We start from the raw sequence: 12,352 nt of genomic DNA, 5'->3' as shown, positions 1-12,352 counted from the left end.
GAATAATGGTCCTGAGTGTTTCACTTTTCCAAAGAAACCGTCTCATTATGTCTTATTCATCTCTCCCTAACTTAAAAGGCATGTCATTCCCAAATATCATCTAGGTTACCATGAGGGTCTGAAATTCCTGAGTCTGGAGCATCAATGTAACAGATACAAACAAATACATGTATAAAATGAGAATTAATGTTAAAGCAACATTAGGATTCAAAATCAAGAGTTCAAAAGTCAGTACACTGAAAAGTTACACTAATTCACTCACAGAACCCTTGTTCCAGTTGTTTTTACTGTATGTCAGAATCACTGAGGGTTTGATTTTTCTCAAAGGTGGTGAGCACCTGCTGTTCCCATTAACTTCAGCTGGAAGCATGACTGCTCAGAACTTCTGAAAATCAGGCCCCCACGTACATTTAAAACATATATAGAATACTCCTCGTGTGCCAAGTTGCTGAGATGATGAGGTGGGAGTTACCCCAACTTTTCCATTTCCCAGCTTCTGCATGCTTGATTTTTCAAGCTGAATGTTGCATTAACACTAGTTCTAGTCCCAAAGAGTCTTCTATCTAATTAGGCAAGAGAGACAAAGAAAGTATTAGTATCCCCATTTCACAGATGGGGAGACTGAGGCACAGAGGGACTGTGATTTGCTTTAGGTCACACAGGAAGTCTGTGGCAAAGCCAAGAGTTTGAACCCAGGTCTCCTGAGTCCCAGTTTAGTGCCTTAACCACAATGCCATCCTCCTTCATGAAGGATGGCCAGAGTCAGATATGACAGTGGTTCTCAATCAGGGGTACAAGTACTCCTGGGGGTATGCAGAGGTCTTCCAGGGGGTACATCAACTTATCTAGATATTTGCCTCATTTTACAAAAGCACTAGCGAACTCAGTACAAACTAAAATTTCATGCAGACAGTGACTTGTTTATACTGCTCTATATACTATAAACTGAAATGCAAGTGCAATGTTATTATTTCAATTGATTTATTTTATAATTATATGGTGAAAATAAGAAAATAAGCACTTTTAAATAATAGTGTGCTGTGACATTTCAGTATTTTTATGTTTGATTTTGTAAGTAGTAGTTTTTAAGTGAGGTGAAACTTGGGGGTATACAAGACAAATCAGACTCCTGAAAGGGATACAGTAGTCTGGAAAGGTTCAGAGCCACTGAGATATGGGATCAAGTGCTGTTCCCAGCACAAAGCCTGAGTAGCCAGAAAAGAGAAATCCTTCTTGCCAGCTCAGAGTGGAAGCCTCAGGGGGTCAGTAGCCCCTCGGAATTATCTTTGCAGAGAAATGACCAGAGGATCTGTACAATGCTTGATCTTTAAGCCCTTGCCCATCTCTCCTCTTTCCTGCACCCACAAAAGCAGCAGGTGCACAAGGACGCAGGGAGCTTATTACTCCGGGGAAATTCTGAGCCACTGCACAATGCAGAATTTTGCAGAAATTAATGCCCCCTCCCCCCGCCCCAGAAATGGGCTGCAGTGCTGCTGGCCACCACTAAGGGCCGCTGAACCCAGCAGAGCCCCGTTCGCAAGTAGAAGACATTGACGGAGGGAGGGGGAGAAGGACCTGGAGGGGTCCCAGCAGCTGCAGTTTCCAGCATGCCCTGAAGGAAGGAGGCAGTGTGCCGAAAATTCCATGCAAACCTGGGACCCAGCATCAGGCTGTTTCTCCCTCTGGATCCCTTGGCTCTGGGGGTGATCTTTAAGCCCTTGCCCTGCCCTGATTTTCAGGGGGGTAAGGGGGTGTGAGTGTCCGGGCTGTGGGAGGGCCCTGCAACTGGGTTCTGGGGAGAGGGGGTGTAAGTATCTGGGCCGGGGGGGTACTGGTGGACTGGGGGGGGGGTTGTGAGTATCTGGGCCAAATCAAGTGCCCAGTCCTCAGCCAGCGTAGCTGAGTCAGTTGCTGGGACGATGTGTTTGGTGTTAGAAGGAAAAGGAAGATAAGGAAGCATTCTCTTACCTAAGGCTGCAGAGCCACTACACAGAGGATGAAGTAGCTTTTGTGGGCCCTTATTCCACCCTCCTGAGAGGGAGTATCTGCCCACTGGCAGAAATTCTGCTTTCTCCTCTGGCTCTCCCAGGTCCCATCTTCATCCAGCCTCTGCAGTTACTCATCAGGGTCAGGGACCTCGCACCAAGCAGCACTCCATGCTATACAGGGGGCATGCAACCCCTCCTCTGCCTACCTACTAGTAGAGGCACACAGGCTTGGCAGCCATTTGAGGCTTGTCTCACCTGAAAGTTATAATTTAAACTGAATAGGAACTACAGGTATATTGCAATTCCAAATACATCAGTTGGACTGTGGCGTATAAAACTATGTAATTGATCATGGCTCTATTTTCTCTGTATTAAAACTTTCAATTTCAAAGGAGTGTGTCTGCCAGCAGGGGCAGTAGACACTTTGCAAGCCAGAGTTCAGGCAATGTTTTAGATCAGACACACACTTTCATTCAGATATTAGTTTAGTCATTTCTCTTCATCTAAAACAAGTCATTCAGACTGAAAGTACACGGTTTCTTCTGTGTGTATGGAAAAATGAATCCTGGGCCAAATTCATCCCTGATGTAACTCCATTGTAGCCAATAGAGTAAAAATAGCTAGATATTATTTTGTCCTGTTAAATTTAGACACAAAGTCAAATGCCTAATTCTATTAAAAATATATTTGCAAGTTTAAATTGGGGACCACACTCCAGATGCTTCCTACATGCTTTTATTACTATTAGCAATCGTTTTTAGACTCTGAATTGTAAAAGTATGTGCAAATGCAGTTGTTCCCAGTCAGATGCTCAGTTTGTTTTTTACACACACCTCTCTCTGAAAACGTAGCCCACATTTCACAGTTGGGCTTCAAAGCAGAGGTGCAAGGAATGGAGCCCTATTAACTCTGCCAGTTCTCTTTTCTCATGTGGGGGAATAGAACTCCTTAGGGGTTAGAGTTAACATTGCTTAACGTTTTTCATAAACAGAGAGGAAAATATAGCATGAAGCCAATATTCCACTGGCATATTGTACTAAGTTTCCCATTTAGGTTCTGTTTGAGTTAATCACTGAAGTGAGCAGGCACACAATATCTGCAGCTTTGTCTATATGAGGTATAAAATGACAGTTGACAGGAGCTAGTCCATTGATTTAATTCACAACACCTGCTATCTTGCCTTACAGATGTAATGGGACATTAGGGTTCATTAAAGTGAATGGGAGTCATGCAGCTAAAATTCCATACATCTCTTTGGGAGCTTATGCCCCAGGTCTTGTTACCAGAATTGTAACTAAACCAACTTGCCTAGCTGTGTGTTGCTATGGAAGTTTTGTACAGCTGTAGTTGACGTATAGGGCTCAGTTCTATTTGGCTTTGACTGACCTACTACAAGAGGTTGAGTATCCTCCATTGCCACTGCCTTCTGTGGGAGTGGAAGATGCTTAGGACCTTCCAGTATCAGCTCCACAATAGCTGCCAAAGGAGACCAGAGACAGCATACATAGCTCTTGGCTGTGATGCTTGCAGCTATCTTCCTTCAATAATTCCAAGAGGACTATATAGACAAAAAGCACCAATTTACCACACCCTTGTCTTGGATTTGGCTGCCCATCCCTAGTTAGTAAAACACTTAAGTCCCACTTTCAGCGGTACTTAAGCATTGGCTTAGATCTTTTGTTAACTAAGGGTCTCAGTGCTTTAAATTAAGCTTGTTGCAGTGAGAAAGACCAGAAGCCATGCCCCTCCCTTGAGAATATTCCTGATTTCTACCTTGGCCATATTTTAATCTTACTTCTGGCAAAAGCGAGAAAGAGGTACATTTCGGAGATCAGGGTTTACATATTCCCTATGTATTTGAATGCTAGGCTGGAGACGCGATGAAGAGGGGGCCAAAAGCTTGCACTTGAGCTGACAGAAGTCATCACAAGGGCCACAGCTATTGAGCCGTACAAATGAAATAATTAAAACCGTGCCGGGAATGCATGTGGTGCTGTAAAGCTGCCACAACTCGCTCTGACATAATTGTTCTTTTAAAATAATAGTAATTCCCATGTTTTTATTGCTATGAAGCACCATTGTACACCAAACTCCCATTAAACTGTTGGCCCTCTGCAAAAAGAAAGCATCTGTGTTTCATTTAATAGCTAAAAAACAGTAATTAAGAAGCTTTTGTGGAGCCAGGTCTTGGAGTGCTTAAAAAAAAATCCATTTATGCACAATACCATCCCTCTGAGCATCATAAACTTTTCTTTTCCCCCCATCTTGTCCTTCCAGCCCTGTCAGACCCTCAAGTGTAATTCATTTCTGTGCCAAATTGCTGGTTTCCATTTCAGGGTACTGGAGTGAACTCCTGAGAAGGCCCTGGATCAGAGCACAGGTATTCTATACACTGCTTGACTTTATGTATGTGAGTGTGATGCATATGTGTGTATAAAATGGACGTTATGAAAGAAGGAATTTTGGACTGTGAATATTTGGTATAATTGGAAGTATATCAGACCCACTAGCTTAATATTACAAAAATCTACCAGAAACACTTCTAAAAGAAACCATGTGTTCTGATAAATATTGGAATGCCAGATACTCATACTTCTCAGACAGTTAAGAGCACTTGGGCATTCAACTTCCTGTTTCACAAGTAACTGCTATGACTGCATGCTATCTTGTGTGGTACATAGGCCCAGTTAATATACACCGACAGAAAAAACTCATCGGAAAGCTGAAACTGGTTGGAAAAATCTGAACTCAGGGCTACAGAATTTCCACAACATGTTAGCAGAGACGGGAAGGGGCTTGTCTATCTCAGATCTGGGTGTATAAGGTCTGGATGGGAAATCTCCTGGTTATCAGGACATCCTTGGAGAACCAAGGCATCAGTGCAGAGGCCCTGACCCTCTGTGGTTCTCCCTGACATTCCTTGTGATAGCCCTGTCCAGCCAGTCTGCACCTCGCCCAACCTTCCCACAACATGCAGGGAACAAAAAAACAACAACCATGTGATGAGGTGATTGATTATGATAAAGCTTAAATGTCTATGAGCAAAGCCCTAGACTGAAATGCCTTTGTTCAAAAAGAAATACATGCCGCAAACTAACAGATTTGTCCACGAGCAGGTCACCATTTCCACAATCTGCTGAAAATAAATGGAGCTAACTGCAAAGAATCAATTGGGCGCTCTGAAGAGCGTGTCCATCTCTAGGTGGGACAAACTGTGTGTATGTTACCTAAGGCTGCTCTGATCCTGAACCATCAGGATCCTTTAAGCCTATAACCAGGATGCCTATTATTTAAGGAGGTGCTTCAGTTGCTTAGCCAAGCCAGTAGGAGCCATACTAAGCTTTTCTCGGCTGGTAGCTTAGTCATTTTCTCATATATTGAAGCTTTCCCTGATAAAGAATAGTAAAGAAAAGGATACAATGAAAAAAAATCTGTATGTGTTTAGTTTACAGAAAAACTGTATGTCTGGACTGGTCTCTCTTTTAATCCCCTTCTGTTTTAATTTTTTCTGGCTCCCCGAAACCTCAAACGCTGGTCGGAGACTGGGCTCTTTTCAGCCAACAAAAAGGAATTTACATACCAGTGTCTGCCTGATGTTCTTAGGCTAGCAAGGCTGTGAGCTCTCCAGTGGGCTGACACACAGTCAAGTGTCCAGCACAGTATACCTAGCACCTGACATCTGCCACATGCTATTGTCAACCAGACATTTGCTTTCATCTTTACAACCATATAAAAGTGTGTAGAGCCTGATTTCACTTTGGCTTTAACCAGGCCTCCCTTGTCGTGCCTACAGTTCTCAAGGTACAAATAGCTGTGGCTGTAAGTTTGCTCTCCTGTATGAGTACAGACATAATTTGTCATTTAGATGATTAGCTACCTTATTATACCTGCATATCAGCTAGTAAGTCATATCAATGACAAATTATACCTGTTTCTCACATTTAATATGCAAACATACGATGTGGATGAGAGAATTTTCTGTCCATGAAGAATTAGCCTAGCTTTGGGGTGTTTCCTTTTTGAATTTCCCAAACCCTTTTGCAAATGAAAAAATAATTTTCACAGTTCAGGAACCAAACAGAAGACACTGAAAGACACAGTTAAATGAAATTCACTCTAAAGTGCTAAGTGAATTGGCAGGGATCATACTGGAATCATAACCATTATTTCTGAGAACTGCTGGGGGACAAATGAGGACCTAGAGGAGTAGAAAAAACAAATTTCTTAGGTTTAAGAGAGAGAAAAGGAGATGTGGGATTTACATGCCACTACATGGTAACTTTAGCGGGAGCTTGGTAAAAAAGTAATAACCCAGTCCCTGTGTACTGAGAGGAAAACATGGCAATAAATAGAAAGCCACATGGTTTTGTCACAAACATATGCCAAGTTAACTTTTTTTTTTATTTTAGAGGGAAAAAGTGCATTGAATGCCATAGCTCTTATTTATGTCTACTTAGGAAGGTATTTGCTGTCATTCCATGTGACATTTTCCTAGGGAAACTATAGAAATGATGTAGACTTAGTAGAGCAACTATTAAATAGAAATAATTAGTTAAAATCCTAAACTGAGTTGCATCCAAAAAATTAGGCTGTGAGATGTTAAAATCAAGTGGTGGGGTTTGCTTTTGTATTGGTTTTTACATATAAAAAAATAAACTGATGTTAAGCACTGCCTAGAATCGGCACCACATTCTCTGATGTGCAGTAACTTATTTTCCTGGGGATCAGAGGGCGTGAGCTGGGAGTGCAACATACGCCACTAATCCCCGGCTGGTAGAATGGCCATTAGGCCAAGTTAGAGCAGCTCTGTGGTCCAGCAGCTGCTTTAATTTGTGCTGGAGGATGGCTTGGTCCTCTGCCATCCCCAGGATCAAGGGGAAGAGTAAGATAGCTCAGAGCTACCCTTGCTTCTGGTCCCTGAGCTTTTGTTCAGCACAGCTGAGGATTGCATTCCCTTGTGAAACGCCCAAACTCATCTTGGTCCCAATGTCATTCAATCCGCCTATTCATTAATGTCTTGGAAAGATGGATTGGAGAGTATGTTAATCAAATTGGTGGCTGGCATGAATCTAGGAGGGATCTCAAATTCTTTGAAAGATACAGTAGGATTAAAAACTCAGCTGGTATTTATAAAATGGAGAACTGGGTCAATATAAATAAATTGAGCTTCATGGAAGAGGTTCTCGTGAGCAGGAGTGATAAAATGCACAACTAAAGACTAGAGAGTGCCCTAGAAAAGGAGCTGAAATCAGAATGGATAATACATTGGACATGAAGCAATGGGATGCTGCTGCTGCAAAAAAAGACACATGTTGCATTGGTGCTAGAGACTGGGCCAGGGGTAGGGTTGCCAGATAACAACTGTGAAAAAACGGGACAGGGGGTGGGGGATAATAGGCTCCTATATAAGAAAAAGTCCCCCAAAATGGGACTGTCCTTTTAAAAATGGGACATCTGGTCACCCTAGCCATAGGTGGTCTGTTCTAGTGGCTAAAGTGGGAGTTCAGCCTACTGGTTAGACCTGAGTCCAGGAATGCGTTGAGGATCAGTGCCAGAGGGACAGAAGCCAAATGCCAGAGCTGAAGACAGGGTAAACAGATTATAGGTCAGAGGCAGAGCCAAGGATCAGTACTGGAGAGGTGGAAATCGAATGTCAGAGCCAGAGGGTCAGCCAGAGTCATAAGCCAGAGGTGGAGCCAAGGATGAATACTGGAGAGACAGGAGCTGAAGGGGAACTGAGGCTGGAGCAGAGTCTGGAACAGGAACTGGAGCAAGAGCTGCAACAAAGCAGGAGCAGGGACTACTGCACCAAGGGCAAAGTGCAGCTGCAGGCATGATTCGCACTGAGCAGCCAGAGCCAGCTGCCAGCCAACTGCCCTTCCTGACCAATTAGGTGGTGAAGTCAATCAGGTAGTCTGCTGCAGGCCAGCTATGCTTGTTGGGTTGCCAGGAGACTGACTCTGCTTCAGGGCCTGATCCCTGACAATTGGTTCGAGAAGTATTGCATGTAAAACATACGAGGCAATTATTCTGCTCAACTTGGCTCTGATTAGCACTACCCGGAAAAAAGACAGAGAAATTGGACAGAGTTCAGAGGAGAGAGAAGAGTTCTGGAAAGTCAGACCTATGGGGAAAAGTTAAGTGAATTGGGCAAGTTGCACCTAGAGAATAGAAGATGGAGGGGAGACTTGGTAGCTATCTACACATTTTGTAAAGGGATGTTAAAAAGTGGACAGGGTTTAATTACTCTCATTAGTAAATATGGACAGAACTAGAAGTAATGGGCTTGAGCTGCAGCAGGGAAAGTGTATATTACACATAGGGTGACCAGACAGCAAGTGTGAAAAATTGGGACGGGGGTGGGGGGTAATAGGAGCCTATATAAGAAAAAAACCCAAATATCAGGACTGTCCCTATAAAATCGGGACATCTGGTCACCCTAATTACACACTAGAAAAAAACTTCATCGCTACCTGTATGAAAGCAATAACTGAGTGAACCAAGCTGCGAAAGGAAGATGACTGAAGATATTGAAGGCTAGACTTGAAATACATCCCAGGAGTGATCTATGAATAATGAAAGATCTAAAAGCTCTCCTAATGTTCCAGGATGAGGACCGTGGTTGAGAGCTCCCTTCCTCTGGCACAATGGAACTTTCTACAGTAAGGACACAGCTCATTGATGCAGGAAACAGAGCTTTCTGAGGGACCAATCTGTGACAGCAGAATAAACTTCCCCAGGACTAACGACCATCACAGACGTTACCATCTTTGCCTCTAAGTGCAAGGTACACTCCTCAAACCTGGCCTTCTCCAAAATAAATGGGTCAACATGTACACTTAAAAAAATCCACAAAAACAAAACCCCACCAATACAAAATATTCCACTGAGCACACAATTCCCCACTGGGGAGAGGATGAAAGAAGAAAAAAACCACACATGACCAATGTTTGTCATGTCATTTAATGCACTTTTGGAAGGCACTTGACGAGTGGTGTAACAGTCAGTTTTGAATAGAAATCAATCCCGCTGTTACTTAGAATGACTGATATGACTCACCAGAGGTTGCTTCCAACCCCAATGATTCTATGAAATAAGGAAATACTATACGTGGACCAAGTTTCCATAGATAAATTATTAAACATTTTAAAACCAGGACTGTACACTGGAACAATTTGTATAGTGGAGGTGCTGACAGCTATTGAGCCAAACTGTAAGCCCTGTATATCATTGAAACCACTTCAAGCTAGGGGGTGCTGCAGCACCCCCAAAACCCCTAGTTCCAGCATCTATGGGTGCAACTTTCATCAACCTTGTTTTATTCTTTTCAGCCAACGAAAATAGGACTTAATTGTCAAAGCATCTTCCGCAGTCCAGTGCAGAACACAATATTTCATTCTTGTCCATCCACAGGCATTTGTGCAACTTCCATCCATCTATTTTTATGACCAAAGTGTCTCGCTGTTTAATTTGGTGAGACTAATAGCACTGTCTGAAGCTAGATATAGTGTAGGCAGGTGCTATGCAAGCTTCTCTTGAATAAGGTCTGCCAAAGCATCTCATTCCTGACATGCTATACCCCCTGCTCTGTGCCCTCCTTGGACACTTTTCCTTTCTACCCATGTACCTGAATTTTGACCTGTAGCACTTGCTTTTGTTGATATTTTTCTAATATGTGTGGTATTTACAGAGTGTACCCATCACCATAGTATTTCAGGCACAGATTTTTAAAGGTATTTAGTTGTTCTCAGGGTTGTAATGCCTAACTGATTTAGGAGCCTCTGTTTCATTTTCTGAAGATTTAGGCACTTAGGAAAAATCTGCGTAAATCTCTCTGAAAAATGAGACTAAGGAGGCTCCTAAATCAGTTAGGCACTGCAATGCTGAGCAGCAATCCTTAAATACCTTTAAAAATATGGGCCTATGTCCTAAGCAACCTTGCTGAGCAGTGTGACAGCTGTGGAGAGTTGGGTTAAGGATTTGTGATCTGGGCAAACATCTCCTGGGAACTATACAGAGACAGCCTGATTTATTTTACGGGTCACTTGAGGCAAATTTTAACTCAGATCTTCAGAAGTTAATTTCTTGGCCTTAGTGGCTTTCGTGAGACCGTTCACAACAAAAGAAGTTAGGAGGGTGGGCCAGGAGGAATCCTGTTCTTAGCACACAAGAGTTGGTCTGCACTGTCACTTACCTTTTTTAGATTGTAGAGTTTTTAAGTACTGAATTATCAGGTTAATCCTAGCCTGAAAACCAGGAAAATCTGTAATGTTTCCCCGCCGCGTCCTATTTTCTTGGAGGTCACAGCCTTTGAAGTGATGTCATTTGTATTTTTGGTTTATGCACTTCAGGGTGGACTGAAGCTTGTAATAAAACCTCTGTGTGGCTTTCTTATTTAATCTGAGGTTGTGCAGACTGTCTGAACTCCTCTGTGGTCTCTGCTGACCTGGAGTTCAATGTCAGCTTCAATCATTCTCTAGGTTTGATTTATAATGATAAAGAAAGAACCTTTTTATTGTTGTTGTTGTCTAATTTACTCTCTCTCACTTTCTCCCTCTCTCCTCCCCCCCACTTCCTTTGTTCTTCTTTCAACTGTGTGTGACCTCCTAGTGGTTGGTTGCTTTTTTCTTTGACATGTGTCATGGTAAACATTTATCTGAAACTTTGCTTTCTTCTGAAACTATTAGTTATTCCTGCTTCAGATAAATGGTTCCTAGAAGGAGACCTATTTTAACTCTATCCTTCTTCACTAGCTCCCTCATTAGCCAGTTACAGAAGACGTTGGAAAGCATCCAAGCTTGTCAGTATAAATCCTAATGACCCTGTTTCATCAGCTCTGACCTTTCAATCAAGTTTCTGAGATTAGCTGGGGTTGCATTTGTTTCCACAACATGATTTGAGTCTCTGGCACATTTTACCTGTTTTTCAGTTCTACAGTTTTATTTGCCAACTTTCCTATTTATCATTGTCTCTCCCCATCCCCACCCATGGAAGGCATGAATTATGCAATAGTTTGAGGGCATGGGCCTACATGCAACTTGTGTCCTACTTCCTGACCTAAAACCTCCCAGGTTTGATCACACAACATCACCAAAGAAAATATCTTTCAGGAACTCTGAGGCACAAATGTAGCTGGAGCTTTGCAAGGAAAGAGTTTTGTTGATTATTCTAAAAGTAGCTAAAAATAGATAACAAAGTTGGTGAAAGGCAGGCTGTTTAAGTGCTGCTTTGGCCTCTGGTTCCTTTCTGCAGGACTCAGGAGAAGTCTAATGGAATGATGCTAGACCACAAAGCCCAAGCACTCAAGGATCTAAGAGCTGTATTCAACAAGTTTGTCTTAAACAAAACAAAAAAAGACAATGTAATGAAGTTTAGGCTCAAACTTTGACTTCCTCTTTGTATTAGATTAGCACTTTTTTGCCCAGAAATTAGAGAGTAGGGAAAATCAAATGACCAGTGGCCAAAATCATCCCCCCCCCTGTCTCTCTAGACGAAAATCTTGGGGGAGGCCATAGATGGAGGTGCTGACTCTGACATAATTTCCACCAGAACCCCCAGCTGACCTTTCACGAGGCCCCAAATCTCTGGCTAGCGAGAGGGCAGACCAAGGTCAGGAGGGGGCAGAGATGGGGACCCATCCACTATTAATGCATCACCATTCTCATCTCAACAGTGTTGTGATTGAGCTAGAACGTTAATAAAGATGGAGCCAGTATGAATTCATTTGCACACATGCTCCGTGCTGTTGAGCAGCACAACGAATCAGGTGTGCTCTGGGGCCAGATGGGGAGTGAGAGCTGAGCTGCTATTAAGCCAGAGGTCTAGGGAAGGAGTGGAGAGGCACAGGGCCTCTGCTTGTCCTGGCCCCTCCTGCTCCCCCAAGATTTATGCAGCTCTTTGGAGTGCAGAGGTTGAACCCTCTGATCATCCCACAAGGGTGTCAGGACAAGCACTGTTCTGGAGACAATCCAGAGTGAACTCTGTGAGGGAAGCTCATGATTTTTCCAGTGTCTGCATAGGGAACTGTATGGACCACTGTATTTATAGGGCTCACACAAACCCAATGTATCATGCTTCCTTTGCAGAAACATACAATTAATAACTTCTATTACAGAGGGGCATTGACATCACTGATAATTTGACAAAGGACAAAATCCATTGAAAAAGACATTGCATTTTGAGCTTCTAATAAAGTTAGTGTAAGATCACCAAAGGGCTCCTTCCACCTCAACACCACTGCACAAAGTCAGCTAAAAAGGAGCAGGTTCTGTGCTGAGCCTCCCAGACAGAAGACAGGTGTTAAAATCATAGAAACATGGGTTGGGTGAAGGTCAGAAAGGGAAATAACAGGTAAATGAGTGCTA

Source organism: Chrysemys picta, chromosome 7 (genome assembly GCF_011386835.1).
Source record: "Chrysemys picta bellii isolate R12L10 chromosome 7, ASM1138683v2, whole genome shotgun sequence".
In the NCBI taxonomy this organism is placed as follows: domain Eukaryota; kingdom Metazoa; phylum Chordata; order Testudines; family Emydidae; genus Chrysemys; species Chrysemys picta.
The sequence above is the reverse complement of the archived record's forward strand: the minus strand, read 5'-3'. Positions refer to the sequence as shown.